The following is a 16,361-nucleotide window of genomic DNA, read 5'->3' on the forward strand; positions in this document are numbered from 1 at the left end:
TGTCTTCTGCCTGCCATTGACTTGCATAGCAGAATACTGATTTTAGTTGGAATGCTTAATTTATGTTCATTTTGTTATTTACTCCCGATCCCGTTTGCGCACCGCTGCCCTTTGCTTACACAGCTGGGATCGGCTAATAGGAATTAAAAGTTGATTTTTTAAATTTTTGCACTGTTTGCAATGCCAATGGCTTTATACTTAGCCATTGGCATGCCTACTACATGATATGCAGTCTTTATTTGGGGCTGTTATAGCTCCTGTTTTGGATTTTGCAGACCTGTACTCGGTTACTAACCGAGTACATTTCTGCTGATTGCACTAGTCCTGCACGGATGGTCGCAAGCTTCCTGGATCACAGATTCAACTTATTTGCATGGATTTCTCCTGCAAATGGGGTGATTTGCATACAAGGGATTTGTCCGTGCAAGATTAGTGCAGGAGCGCTCGTGCACACCCCTGCAGGCTGTTCTTGGATCGCACGGTAGATATATTGCCTGCTTGGCCTCCTGCACCGTTTTGCATGCTGTGCAAGCTTTTGAGAATCTGGGGAATGGTCTTTCCCTTCCTCCTCTTACAAGTTAGTAATAAGGATTCAAACTTCAAAGACATAAGTATCTCATTGACCCTTAACAATGACCAAGAGGCTACCATGTATAACCTCCAAAAGTTCCACAAAAACTGAGCAATATCTCTCAACTGTTACCATAACTAGGGTGCAAGAAATCAAACAGTTGCATCTTTTCTGAGCAGCCTCTTTAACCACAATTAAATTATATACAGTACTCCATTTTAAAGAAGTACACTGGAAATTCAGGTTTCCATACTTAAACAGAATGTGAAAAAGCAACAGAGTACAATTAAACAGGTCTTATTTACATAAAATACTTCTAAAACCATACTGTAATACCTGAAGTTGTAAACCTCCTGCCTACAAAATATCATGCAGAATATACACACACATATATATGCAGCTGCTGCTGTATCATCACAAGTAAATCCATGTTTTTTCCACTCTACATCAAATGTGCCATATTATGAAATGTATTCTAGTGCTTCCTCGTTTCTAACATTTATTTACAGTCTATCACTGCTCTACTCTAGCTCTGGTTTGTTGTAAAGTATGTCGTGAATTTCAGGAATTAGGCTAGGGAGTTTTCCTAACTGCTGTAGGAAAAGTTAGCGCAAGTAAAACAAGAGCAGCAGCAAAAACGGAGAAATAAATGAAAGGCTAATAAAGGCGGCACAAGATAGCGGGTTACCTACACACTGGTTTACAAAGTCTATAGTGAAAGCTGGCGAAACAAACAACTGCAGATTCTGTAAAGCAGAACTAGAAACAGTTGCACATCTCACTGAAGAGTGGGATACACTAAAGGTTAATGGTCTGTATAATGAAAGGCACATTAATGTGACAAGATTGTTGCACTGCAGATTGCTCTAACACTACAACACAGAAGTAGCTGAGAAGCATTAGAAACTTGGGCCACAAGGCATTGTAGAAAATTATGACATTCATATCATATGAGATCACCTATTATCAACTGTTCACACAGATGCAAGAAAACCAGTTGTAGTAGTCCCAGGAAAAAAAGACAAAAACAGCATTAATCAGTGAAATTGTTAGACACAATAATTATCATGTCCTTATGTACTGACGGACACAAAAAAGTCAGAGTACTGGGATTTTCAAGCTGAAATTAAAGAAATGTGGAAGAAATATGCTATTAATACATGTAACCCTGTAGGAACTGCAGAAAGAGGGAATTCTGGGTATACTGTAGATACTAAGAACATTCTTGGCTAGACATCAAAAACTGAAGCAATATTAATCTAATGAATTTTTAGCTGTACCTTGACTTAGGAATGGGGGTCCATTCCCACTGTGTTATTAGTAGCCCAAAATATTTGGGGGGAAATTAAAAAAGTAAGGACACAAAAATATACTGTAGGACAAAAGGTAATTATGCTTATTCCTGTTCAGAAAAAAATACACTAAAAGTAGTACTGGAGGGACCTCCTACTGTTGTAAAGAAAATAAGTGATGTTAATCATGTGGTGGAGTTTTCAAGCAGGAAGGAACACAGTCTTTATCATGCTAGCATGATGAAGCATTACCATGACAAAGAGGCATTGGCTCAGAGGAATTAGAGAATGATCTTGTAGCAGATTTTCTCAGTAAAGCTGGCCAGTCAAGTGGCATAGATGGATAAAGCCCTGACTATAAACCAGTCAATCTGGGTTTGATTAGAAGCTGAGGTGACTGACGGAGTGGTAATGAGGAATGGAGGTGTGTCCATCCCCGAGCTGGGAGGAAGGATCGGTCATGTGGGCAACCACCATGATGTTCCTGGTGAAGGCCAGGATCATACAGGGAGGGTATGGTCTAAGGCGGGATAGGGTTTGAGGTTGGTTGAGCTTCTGCAGAGGTTGGGGCAAGATGTCACACATTCTCACTATACACCACCCCTTGTGATGTAACCACACAGTTGGGGAGGGAAACTTGGCAGATGATAAACAGTGCCCCCCCCAGGATGCCCATAAGATCCATGTTGGCCTCAATTAAATTACAGAGATAGTCTGGGAAGGTAAACCTGAGTACCTGTAGCCCTATCGATGGATGTGGAACACTGTGAATAACTTGCTATTATGAAGCAAAGGGGCAGAGCATCATGAACAAAAACAGGAAAAGATTTTCTCTGTAAAGGTTAGTCTGACACTGCAGTGAAGGCGGTAGTGCCCCAGTTTCAGGAAATCTGATCAGTATTTTAACAGTTTAGAGATCCACTTACTGCTAAATTAGGGTGTACCCAAGTGGTGGAGCACCAGGGACCAAACAGCAATGAACCATGCAGTATTAACTACTAAAGTGAAAAGACACCAGCTGAAAATAGTTAAGAGGGCCTACTCTAAAAAGGGACTGTGTAAAGTCTTCCATGGCAGGGAATTGTGTGGTTTATATATAGAAATGCAGTTTCTCCCAAGATACATTTCTTGAGGAGGGTTTGCCAGAAAAACTCACTTGTAGCTAGAAAGGGGAAAAATGGCAGATGATATATGATGCTTAGATTTAAAATTGTAAATGGCTGTTGTTGTTTGTCTTTTCAGCTTTTCCCAGTTAGGGGTTGCCACAGCAGAACTCCGGTCCGCTAATGATTGGCAGTTGATTTTTATGGTGCCGAGTTGCCAGCTCAGTGCCCAGCCTTCAGCGAAGGCATGCCCATTCACGCATGTCTTTTGGAGGCCACTCGACCGTGGGGAGGACATGCAGACTCCACACAGAAGGCACTCCAGCCAAAAATCGAACAGGAGGACCTCTTGCTGTGAGGCAACATTGCTACCGCTGTACCACCACAGCTTAAAATTGTAAATGGCTGTGTTTCTCGTTATATATGTAAAATGAAGAAATGTCTTCTTTTAATAATATGGAATTACTTGTGGTTGCCATGCTCACTGTATTTCTCCATTGCATAAATTACATCATCATGGAAACAGTGCCATCAGAGTAGCCATTTTGCAACTTGTTTCAAAAAGAAAAAAAACAGTTTCTCTTTGATTCTGAGATATCTCTTATCAGTGAGAAGTGTCCAATATCAAAAAGCACCAGTCACAATAAAGATGCAAACTATGCACATACTACTTTTCAGTCAATGTCACTGAACATAACCTGTTTATTTGCACTTTGTTTAAAACATTTTCTGTAATTTAAATAGCTTTTTATTTGGAAAATACAAAAGTATATGTTGTTTGTTACTGCTATAAATAACTTAAATCTGATGAAGAGATGACATTGTGAAAGCACTCATCTTTTGTTTTAATTTAACAAACCATAGTTAAACATCCAATACTGGTTTGAATCCTGTTTTCTTATTTTTTAATAAGACTGCAAAGTGGTCTATGACATGGATCTTCCATAAGAAGTTTTGATAATGGTCTATATTAATAATATGAATGATAATATCAAGACTAATTGTTTGTATACAATCATTTTTTTCTTCTTCTGTTACACACACACACACACACACACACACACACACACACACACACACACACACACACACACACACGCACACACACACACACACACACACACACACACACACACACACACACACACACACACACACACACACACACACATATGTGGAGCCTTGGAGCCAAGGCTGTCATATTACATCATTGTGCAAAGAATTTAATATTCTGGACCAGTTCAGAAGATACAGTTTAAATAAAAACAATCTTTTTAGAGGATGTATAAATATTTGCAATTCCTATTTGTACTTGGGCTAAAACTCATCCATTTTTAAATATTTGCAAGGATCTACAAGAGCTTTATAACTGATGCAGATCTATAGATTAATTACGGCTTGAAGATTTTAATTGCATTAACTTTAAACTTAGGTAAGTGAACATTTTATATGAGTAGTTTATTTGCATATGTGACTACTATATTCAAGGGAATTATAGTTTTATTTACAAGGCTCACACTGTGGTTCCTAAAGAGAAATTAAAAAAGACCAAGAAAAAACATAAAGTATTGTAGGGCACTGTCATAGCATACCACTAAAACAAGGAAAAAATACATTTCCTAGCATTCTTGAGACTGCCAAAATATCTTGAATAATGACTTATAACCTACAACAAAACTGAGCCCCAGAGTAGGTGAAAGTTAAATAAAACAAAACTTCACAAGCAGACTCAGAAAAAAAGAAAGAAAGAAAGAAAAGAAAAAAAACCAAAGGGGGACTTTCGAAATAAAAGTAAAATGCTATCATAAGACAGCTGTGCTCCAAGCTACCTCTCATTAGGGCAGAAAAACCTGATATGAGCTGCAAATGATACCTGGGGAAGTTTAGAATATTGCAAGGTCAATAGCATGCCTCAGATTTTTAAAGAATTGCCTCGTGTTTATTATTAGTTATTCTTTACTGTCAGACAGTTGTAAGGTCATTCTTTGGGGAAAGCCTATAGCAGAACCCTTTACTCTCTGACTGAAGAACTTTTAATACAGTAACTGTTGTTCATGCATTAATGTAACAGTATAAGAATAACATAAATCCACAATTGTGTGTCCATTTTCAAAAGATATAAGATTGCAATAACTATAAATATGTCATAGAAATTTGCTAAATCTGCAATAGTTATATCTGATATACTTCTATCAAAGTAATATACAGCATCCATGATCTCTTAGGTATTAAGTTTGTGTGACAATCACACCTTTTATTTCTATAATGTTCTTAAGAAAGTAAAAACATTGGTAAAATCTAATATAATTATATTTGCTGTATTTTTGGAAAAGTAATATACAGTATCCATACTCCCTTAAGTATTAAGTTTGTGTGACAATCACACGTTTTATTTTTATAATGTTCCTAAGATCCTGCATTGGCAGCAGATTTTTTTTTCAAAAAGCCTTCAGAAAATATCTTGTTTATTTTCTATATAAAATTCTTTGGCAAGGATTCAGAGACGTATTGCCACACGTGGTATCTGATATCGATGTGTCCAGTAGCACAACAGCAATATTCAGTGTTTCAGAGACAGGGTAAAGCCTCACTGAGCAATATCTTATTAGAACCTTATTTTCATGTCTTTGAATCAAACACTAGCACAGTTAGACTTACCCTTCGCTAAAGAACCCCCTATCAACCCAAGTAGTACAGCAAAAAAAGAGTAACTACTAACACGTAAACACACACTAACACTCATTCACATTTAAATAAACACACACATAGTCTCATGCACACACTCATGCAGACACACACACATGCGCGTGTGCACACACACACACACACACACACACACACACACACACACACACACATACATGCACACACACACACACACACACACACACACACACACACACACACACACACACACACACACACACACACACACACACACACACACACACACACACACACACACACATATACACACACACACACACACACACACACACACACACACACACACACACACACTTTGTCAGCAAGACCTGGGTAGCATTAGTTGCTGGTGCTTTCCTTCCACAATGGTGCTACGCTAGTCTCTGCATTGAAAATCTGAACTATATTGAGCAAATCAGTGCAAGGCAAGCTTGTGACATGTAATCAAAGTTTTAGAATCCTTGCATTTATCTGTATTTAGGTGGTTGAACCAAGAGTCACATCAACATATCATACCAGCAGCTTAAAAACAAAAAAATGCATAAATAAATGGACAAAAATTAAAAGCAAAGCTATTTACAACACAACATGATAAAGCAATCAAGTTATAACATACTTTTAAAATTCTGCTATGATGTTAATGAATACTGTCCTGAAAAGGTGGTTGGGATTCCTGAATAAGTAGCTGGATTAATATGCATTAAGCAAAACAGCTGTTAAATAAGTAAAGAGTTTGATGGTCTGATGTCATAATGCAAGTCTGTGATATCACCAGCATCTCTCCAAATTAAGGATGCATGTAACTCTGTACGAATTGCAGAAGGAGTTATTACTGGGCACTGTGAAGAGCACTTCAGGCTAATATCAAAGATTGAAACAATAATAATTTCATGAACTTTAATCATACTTTGACTTGGGAATGGGGTCCATTCCTGTCATGGTATTAAAAGCCTAAAAGGCTTGGAGAAATAAAAAAATAAATAAAAAATAAGGAGAATCCAGCTGAGTGGGAAACATTGGAGTCTTCAGTAGAAAACCAGTATAAAAGTTTAGTTGGAGCTGCACAGCAAGAGAAGGAACAGAAAACTCTGGCAACCCTGACACAGTCAATGTTGTAGAGTGATAGGCCAGGAAGAGCAATGTGAAAGAGCAATGAATGACACAGGATGAAACTGAAGAGTATATAACACAGGAAGATGCTCTGGAACTTTCTGTAGAATGATCACAGGAAATGGAGAACAAAGAATGTGCTCTCACTTTAGAAGAAAATGAACTAAGGAAAGATTTGCTTGATTGACAGAGATGGGTAGATATATTAAAGAACAACAATGGGATTCTATTATTAAATGATCAACTTCTCAGTCTTTTTTCCTCTCTATTTACTGTCCCTGCCATGAATAAACAACAATACAGCATTTAAAATATTTTAAATCAACTGTTTCCCTCCACTAGAGCAATAGTACTGTGGTGGTTTCACTTTCAAAAAACTTTTATCCCACCCTGAAAAACTTGCTGCAGTCTCCAATTTATTGATGTCATCAAGGCCACTGAAAACAAGAAGTTTTCTGGCCATTTTCCTTCCCAAACTGACATCACCATGACCATCCTAAAAACCCTTCCATGCTGTGATGACACAGCTCCCTGGCCCTTCCCCTACCCATAAAAAAGTAAAGGCTAGAACAAGACAACAGTACACAAGTCAATTCTCCCTCTGTGAGCTGTCAATCGCAGCAGGTAACAGCTCAAATTACCCTTAGCACTTTGACAGCTAGGGAAGTTAGGTGTGAAGCAGGATAGGAGATGAGTCAAAGTAGTACAATTCAGGCTTCACAAAAGACTGCAGTTTAGCCATTCTAAAAAGAAGCAGCAGTAAACAGCACTTTGAAAGTCTGTTCTGTGGCATTTGCACTGTTTGTGTTTTAAGTAGTCAGTGAACAGCATGAAATGCTACTTTGAATGAAAGACAGGAGTGTATGCATGTAAAATCAATGCACTGACAAGAGCTTTAGGAAGAAAGAGGACTGTGTGATGTAATTTTTACAGACACACATTGCATTATGGGATACCTAGAGGCAGATTAAACAATCAGAATTACTTCAAGATGCCAGACCCCATGTGGTCAGACTCAGAAATTTTGTATAAAAATATTTAATAACCTGTAGATAGTCCCAGAGTGGTGTTAAAATGTAGGAAACACCAAACCATGATGAAATAAACATGTTTTTTCGAGTCTGTGGGTGCGGTTCTCCTTTAAGGTCAATAAAAGTAATAAACTACAGAAAGTCAATAAGACTCATAATGTTAGAAATTTGATAAAACAAATAAATACATTAATCAGGACTGTTCATAGAATTTCATGTAATATAACAGGATGTATTACTGTACTGCTAAATTAATAACAGATAAAGTCTTACCATAAAACACGGGGCAGTAAGGAAAGGAAGGGAAGAAATCAAATGCCATCATGGAAGTACTGAATAGAGAAAACTGTAAAGCACTCAAAATAAGAAGTGCCACTGTTAGAAGAGTACAGAAGAGAGAACAGATTAACAAAACTAGTCAGAAAGATAGACATGATAAAAGCAACATGCAGTATCAGAACAGACCAATATCTATTATACACTATTGCAAATAATAAACTAAAGATGTAGGCACAGGCAGAAAAACTTAGAAGGTATGCAGATCAAGTAAAAGCACAAAATAAGGATTTTTTGATGACCCAAAATGTTTTATAGAAAAGTGGGAAACAAAGCAAAAAGGAATTGAAACATCACCAAAAAAATAAGAAATTGACATATTTTGGAGAAATATCTATGAAGATCCTGTGAAACATAACAAAGATGCTGAATAGATAGAAGTAAAGGGAAGAATAAAAAGTTCAGATGTACAGGATATGAAATGAGATGAAGTAACAGCCAGAGAAATTGAAACAAAATTAAGAAAATATCCTAAATGAAAAACCCCATGCCCAGATGCAGTACCTAACTTCTGGCTAAAAGTATTAACATCTTTGCATGAAGATTTAGCCCTGAATAAGAATTACTTGCATGCAGGCCCCAAACAGACACCAACATGGTTAACAACAGGAAAAATGATACTCCTCCTTAAAAGTAAACCTACAAGCTATCCTAAAAACTATAGACCAGTAACTTGCCTTCTGACAATGTATAAACTGAACACTGGAATTGATGTTGATAGAGTTTATAGTCATTTAGAATAAAACTCAGCCATGGCAATAGAATAAGAGGGTTGTAAATTAAATCATAATGGAGAATTGTAAAAAGAGGAATAGTCTAAGTATGGCATGGATAGATTACAAAAAAGCATTTTACAGCATCCCACATTTGTGGATAAAGGAGTGCTTATAGATGTACAAGATACACTCTACATTGATAAATTACATTAAAGTGACCATGAAACAATGGCAAACCACTTTGCAGTTAAGCCATGATAAAGGAAATATTATCCAAGGGATACAAATTCAAAGGGGGACATTCTAGGGTGATTCTTTGTCACCCCTGCTGTTTTGTCTTGCCCTTAACCCATTAAGCTGTCTACTTAACAGATTAGGCCATGGATACAATTTGGCTTCCAGAAAACAAAGTGTAAAGAATTTTAATTTTCTTTTTGTGGATGATTTAAAATTGCACAGTTCATCAGATGAGGAGCTGAAAGTATAACTGGAAGTGGTCAAAACTTCATCAGGTAATATAAGAATGTAATTTAGGCTTGATAAATGTGTAAAAGCAACATTTAAAGTAGGAGAGCTGCAGCACCAAAAAAAAAAAATATATATATATATGTATATATATATATATATATATATATATATACATATATATCAGTTTGAGACGGGAATGTGATATAAAGGAACTTGAGCAAGAGAAAGTGTATAAATATTTGGGAATTGATCAGTTAGCAATAATAAAACATGAACAAATGCAAAAAGCACTCACTAAGGAATATTTTAGAAGACTAAAATTAATACTGTAAACAGTCCTGACATTTAAAAACAAAGTCCAAACTATAAACCAATTTCCTGTTCCTGTTCTAGCTTACAGTTTTGGGCTGATTGGCTGGCCCTAAAATGTATAGGATCAGTTGGACAGGAAAACAAGAAAAATGCTTAATGCTTATCAAGATTATATATTCCTTGTTCTGAATGAGGTACATGCCTCCTCAAACTGATTTCTGCTGATACCATCAGATCCAAACATACTGAAAGTTTTGAAACACAAAGAGAACAAATCTAAGATCACTTCTCTGCTTACTTTAGCAGAAGCATATTCGTGTTAAGTGGGAATGGAAACCAAACCAGAAATAGACAAAAATCAGGCAGCAACTGAATGTGCCAAAAAACAAAAGAAAGAATATAACAAGGATCAGATGAGAAGGTAGGAACTATGGAAAATGCATAAATATAGTTGCAAGTACAGAAAACTCATAGAACAACCTTGTGCCAATCAGGATCTAACACAGGAATGGTTAAGGAGAGGTGAATTTAAACCAAAAGATGAAAGGTTAATATTGGTGGCCCAGGGTAGTGGACTACATATACGTTGGTTTACAAAATCCATTGAACATGTGGAAGAAACACACAGATGCAAGTTCTGTAAGACAGAACTGGAAACTGTCCCACATCTAGTTGTTGGGTGCGATACAATATTGGCAGGGGGTCTGTATACTGAAAGGCATAATAATGTGGCAAGACTGCATCGGGGATTGTACAAACATCTGAATACTGAAGTTGCTGAGATGCATTGGAAATATGAGCCACAAACCATTAGAATGATGAAATTTATATCACATGGAATCACCTATTACCAACACTTCAAAAATTAGATGCAAGAAAAACAGATATAATGGTCCATGAAAAGATGACAAAATTTGCATTGATCATTGAAATTGCTACAACCAGTGACTACAGTGTTTGACATACAGAGAGACGCAAAGCCATGAAATACCAGGATTTGCAGGCAGAAATGAGGCAGTGTGCAAAAAGGATACCCAGATAGTTCCAATAGTAGTAGGAGCAATGCATCTCATAAAAAAAAATTTACAGTCTTATTTAAATACACTGCCGATACATGTGACTCCATATGAGCTACAGAAGGAGCCTTTTCTGGGGACATTGCAAGTGCTGCGAAGAGCACTTTTGGCTAACATGAAAGATAGAAACAATACTATTTTCACAAACGTCAGTCATACTTTGACTTAGGAATGCAGTCCATTCCAATCATGGTATTAGGAACATAAAAGACTTGGAGAAATTAAACACAGGCAATGACTGGTAGACTGGTATATGGAGGACTAAAAACATTTTAGGAGGATAAGATTATTTTCATGACGGAATCAATACATGGGTGAAAGGATCGTGAATACTGTCTGATAAAAATTAAGCATGTTTTCCCTGAGCTCCTTACCATTCAGTGGTGGTTAGCAGTACCTTGTATAATAGCAAATCAAAAAAGCAAGTTCTTAGGACTTTAACCCATAATGCAGAAAGGCTTTGTGTGGCGCTAAGCTCAGGGCAGCTAGATAGTGTTGTGCAGTATTAAAATCATGGCACTATCGAACATCTAGCCTTTACCTAAGACACCACAATGGTGACCTCTGTAAAACCAAAACCCTAAACCATAATAGCCCAACCCTAATACAGCTCTTGACAACATGAATTTGCAATTTCCTAATGTCTCTGTGGCCAGCTTGGTAAATATAAGCCAATACCTTGGTTGACAGCTCAGTTTCTATCTAATCAGTTGATATTTCTATGGAAAAACAAATCTCACTGCAACAATAAGAATAGAATTATATTTCTATGGACCTATGATAGAAAAGGTACAACCAGGAAAACAACAGTGATTGGCGAGTATTTTCATCGCCGGATTGATTTTGGTGGGTGAATAAGGAAGTATATCTCAACCTTTTTGGCTGATATTACTGTTTTTCCTCCAATAAGGAAACAACATTACTGCATCAGTCATTGGTTAACAGCTTGATTATAAAGTCGGAAATGGATGAATGATTGGTCAGATTTTCCTTTTTAAATGCCAAAACTGAAGAAAGCTTTACGATCTGAAGAAGGCTGAATAGCCAAAAGCGCTTATTGGACGTTTTTTCTTTTTATGCTAGCTTTTGTTTCTTTTAATAAATCACTTGTTTTTAACTATTTTTCGTACGTCTTGGAGTTTTAGAAATTTGAAGGATTGAATTACTGTGGTGGTGAACTGCCATGGTGGTATTATGAAGCCTTCTTTTGCCAGCTTGGTAAATATGGGCATCTTGAGACAATGTAGCAATTGTCTCATGTACTCAGTCAGACTTTTAATCCTTAAAGAAACAAACACAGAATGCGAGAGATGTACACACATGACTTCCTTGGAGGCAAAAATCTTTACAAATAAGGTTGTCAAAAACATACACACACATACTACGTCCTTCACACAAAGTGCTCACCACACGCATAGACCTTCTTATTCTGAAGAGCTTAAAAGAAACCTCTACAAATGCCAAAGACCTCCTAAGTCATCAAATTGCAACACCTATCCTCAGCAGTCATTAAGCACACACCAAAAGTTACACCTAACATTATAGATAAGCAAGAACAAAGCCCCTAAATCAAGCAAACACTTTACCTAGTACTCTTGTCATAGGGAATTCTATTGTATGACAAATGGATACTCCTCTCACCAGGATGGACAAGGAGAAGATAATGGTCAGTTGGCTATCTGGAGCAAGGATCCACAATATCATCCATGCACGCAGGGCACTGCACAACAGGTACCAATATGATTCTGTCATAGTCCATATGGGTGTAAATGACCTGAGGTGTACCTCACTGGACTATATGAAAAGAGACATTATGGATCTCTCTGAATATGTGTCACATATAGGTATGTGCTTTGCATTGAGCGGCATTCTATCTTCACCAAAGATGATGCCACAGTATGAACAAAGAATGACTAATTTTAATAGTTGGCTTGGCTTCTGGCATCACCCTAGGGTAATCTAATATCTATTAGTTAGAGAGGACATGGTTAACAGACCACTTTACTTTACCAAGGATGGTCTGCACCTGTCCCCCCCCCCCCCCCAGCTTTCAGATATTAGATAAAACTCTATCTATCCCCTTGCAGCTTGTATTAGGCAATATGTAAATGATAAAATTACCAATATAGCAAAAAAAAAAAAAAAAAACTCAAAGCAGCCTTAAGTTGTTACTGCTCAATGTGGGGGGCCTAAACAAGAAACTCCACACTCTGCAAGCTCTCTTCACTCTGGAGAATGTAGACATCAGTACTGTTACTGAGACTTTATTTAAATTAGTCTTTGAAAGTACTCCAGCAGTGTAAGGCTACAGTACCTTCCACAAAAGTAGATCAATAGCACCACAGACAGGGGTTAAAGGTAGAGGTGTCTCAGTGTACGTTAGCAGCAAATACAGCTCTAGGACGGTTAAGCAGGATAATGCCCTGGAGTTCATCCACATTTTAGTCTCCATACACAAGGTTGCCGACCATGTACTAACCAGCTGCAGGTCGCCCTCTATGACCTTCAAAGCTGACAGCTGTTACTTAGATCTACTACAGGAATTTACCATCTAACTGAATACCCTATTCATGGGAGACTTTAACTACCCCTCTATAGACTGGGAAACATACACTGTCACTAACTCACAGGCACAGCTTTTAATGAGTACATCAACACAATTACCCTGGACCAGCCTGTGCACTCTTTAACCAGAGAATCAAAATATTGGACCTAGTACTCACCAACATGGGAAACCATTGCAACCTGTTATGTCCTCATTGGTGAAGTTGGAGCACAAAGCTGTCTCCTTCAAAATAAAATTCAACTAAAGCCATAACAGTTGGGAACTTTACTAAAGCAAACTACATCCTACTAAGTGACATTTTTTTCAAAGTTTACAGCTCCCAAACCCTGAGAACACAGCTACCTATGCAGACAGAATGTTTTACAGAAACTCTGTACAAACATATAACTGGCTACACTGAGGCAACCATACCTACCAGAAGTAAGCCCAGATTTAACACCAAAAACAAACACTAGTTTAATCCTTACTTTACATGTTATATAACAAAAGAAAAAAGGCCATGGCTAAAATCAGAAAGAGCAGCTCTTATACAGACAAGAACTCTGATTCAACTAAATAAGAGACTAAGAGGTTTAATAAAGTCCAGCAAGGTCAATTATAAGGTCAGGATAGCCTTTCAGGTTAAGGACAATCACAAAACCTTCTTCAGCTATGTCAGGAATCTTAAACATTATACTCAACAGTGTGCAGAAACTAGTGGTATATAGCACAACCTGCACTGACCAGGGTGACACGGCAAATCTACTGGCTGATAAATTTAGCTCTAACTTCACCCCTACTCCCCCCACTACCCCCTGTGAAATCCCTTCTAACATATCCCCCATCAATAGGGAGTAGGTCTTGGAAGTAATCCTAAGGCCAAAAACACTGCTTTAAGTGTTCCCAACAGCATCCCCAGTTGCATCTTAAATAGCCTAAAACATGACCTAGCAGGATCATTTGAGGCACTCTTCAACTACAGCCTCAAAATAGGTTATGTGCAAGATGAATGGATGCCGCAACAGGCAACCATCTTCATAAGGGTGGACCATCAACTGATCACAGGATCTACAGACCCATCAGTCTGATAAGTCTAATATGCAAAGCCATTGAAGAAATTATCATGGAAACATGGACTTTGGCAATCTATAGACACTGGGCTTATCTCAGTTTGGCTTTGTTAAGAGAAGGTCTTTCCTACTTAACCTGGCAGACTTCTTTGAGAGGTTCATCATGGCTATGGATAAGGGGCAAATGGTGCATACTGCCTACCTTGACCTGGCTAAGGTGTTCAATACAATACCCCACTAAGGTATTGTAAACAAACTCTCAGACCTAGGCATAAATCCCTGGATAACTCTCTGGATTGCCATCTGGCTCACAGATATGACTTAAGAAGCCAAGGATTGGTGAGGCCACCTCCACCAAGAGACCAGTCACCATTGGAGTACCTCAGGGCTCTGCGGTGGGCCTACTCCTGTTTGGCATGTACTTCTCAGAAGTCAAGGATAATGTCAAAGGCCTCTGGTTTACTAAGTTTGCACAACTGTAAATTGGGAGTTATCATAGATTTCACCCATGACTCCAACATTCAACAAGAGGGTCTAACACAAACAAATTACTGGTGTGAATGCCACAGATTAAAACTCAATGCAGAGAAATACAAAGGAATGCATTATAGTGTCCTATGTGAAAGCATCCACCCAAGCTAATTAGTTCATCAATAAAATGCCCCTGAGTTGACCCGATAGTTAGGGGGTCTGGGAACATATGTAGACAGTAATCAGGCATTTGACAAACATATAGCCAAAGTAGTAAAAAAATCATTCTGTTTTGCCCAAGACATAAGCAAGGGAATGATATCCAGACCCATCAGTGAGTATAATACCCCCTTTAGCATGTACCTAGCTAGGATCTTGTAACAGTTAGAATGCCCTCAAAGGTTCCTCACCAGAAGAATCCATGGTATGACTACCCTGTCCTACACAGATCACATTAAGGTCCAATCTCTGTACTCAGTCTATTACAGGTTAGTGAGAGACGATGCATACCTAGCATATAAAGCATCCTTGGATCTATTTCTGATGGCTCTCTTGCACATGAACAATACAAACAATGCCAGAAACACTAGATCCAACTTGGAGTTTGTCTCCAACATAACTAGGACCTGCTGGAGGGACTGATATGTGTCTCAAAGTATCCTGGGCTATGGAATAAGCACCCCATCCATGTGAAGCAGAGTTCACCACTGACCTTATTCAAAAGAAACCTTGATCATTGGATGGGAAAGTGCAAGATCACCCCCTGTCTGGCCCATGTCTCTGATAGACAGAGGATGACATTCATTAAGTTAATCCTTGGCTAACATAGCCCACACACACATAATCCTTAGCTATCTCCTTACTAACATACCCAACCATATAGGTGTCCAAGGAACTCTTGAATAAAACTGTTGGTTTGCATGGCTAGGCTTGTAAAGACCCTGGCTGATGTTAGCGTAGTATGAACCTATGAAATATATAGTCTCTACAGCTGAGTTAAATTTACATCCTTTCCTGAAGTGTCAATTTGTGATAAAGCACATTTCTATTGCCATAACGATTATGTCAAAATTATTCTTCATCTTTAGTTGCCCCCCCCACAGAAAATGTTTTAAGAGACAATCATTCAAACATCCTTGGATTCTTACTTCTTGCTTATGTCATGTTTGGTACAGTAGTTTAATCTTTCCATTTTTTTATTGTTAGTTTTCTTAGAGGAAAAGACTATCCCCTGTCACATTTGTACATGATAAATGCTCCAAGTCCACTTAAGTTAAAAAAATGGCTATGGAATTGTCAACTTTGAATTCTGATCCAGCTTTTAAAAGGAGGTGGAATAAATCCTCCATACAGACACACACACATGCATACCACAAGTCTGCAGGAGGCTTCTCTCCCTGCACCCTGATGGACTCAAACCCAGAACCAAGTCATGAAGCTCATTAGCAATTCACAGTCATACTCATCTGAACTACACTTTAGAAAGCTAGTCACAGAGGCATACAATATTTGTCCATCTCCCCTGATTCCAGTCACCTTTCATACACAAACACA

The 16,361-nt window shown here is 38.0% G+C and overlaps 1 protein-coding gene across 2 annotated transcripts in view; it reads right to left on the reverse strand.

Annotated features, from left to right (window-relative positions):
* Positions 1 to 16,361, reverse strand: part of LOC122813471 (serine/threonine-protein kinase TNNI3K) — a 2,121,983-nt gene that overhangs the window by 1,588,488 nt on the left and 517,134 nt on the right. The gene's annotated exons all lie outside the window — the stretch shown is intronic.

Source organism: Protopterus annectens, chromosome 10.part0, assembly GCF_019279795.1.
Source record: "Protopterus annectens isolate FY-2018-M chromosome 10.part0, PAN1.0, whole genome shotgun sequence".
NCBI classification, from domain to species: Eukaryota; Metazoa; Chordata; order Ceratodontiformes; family Protopteridae; genus Protopterus; species Protopterus annectens.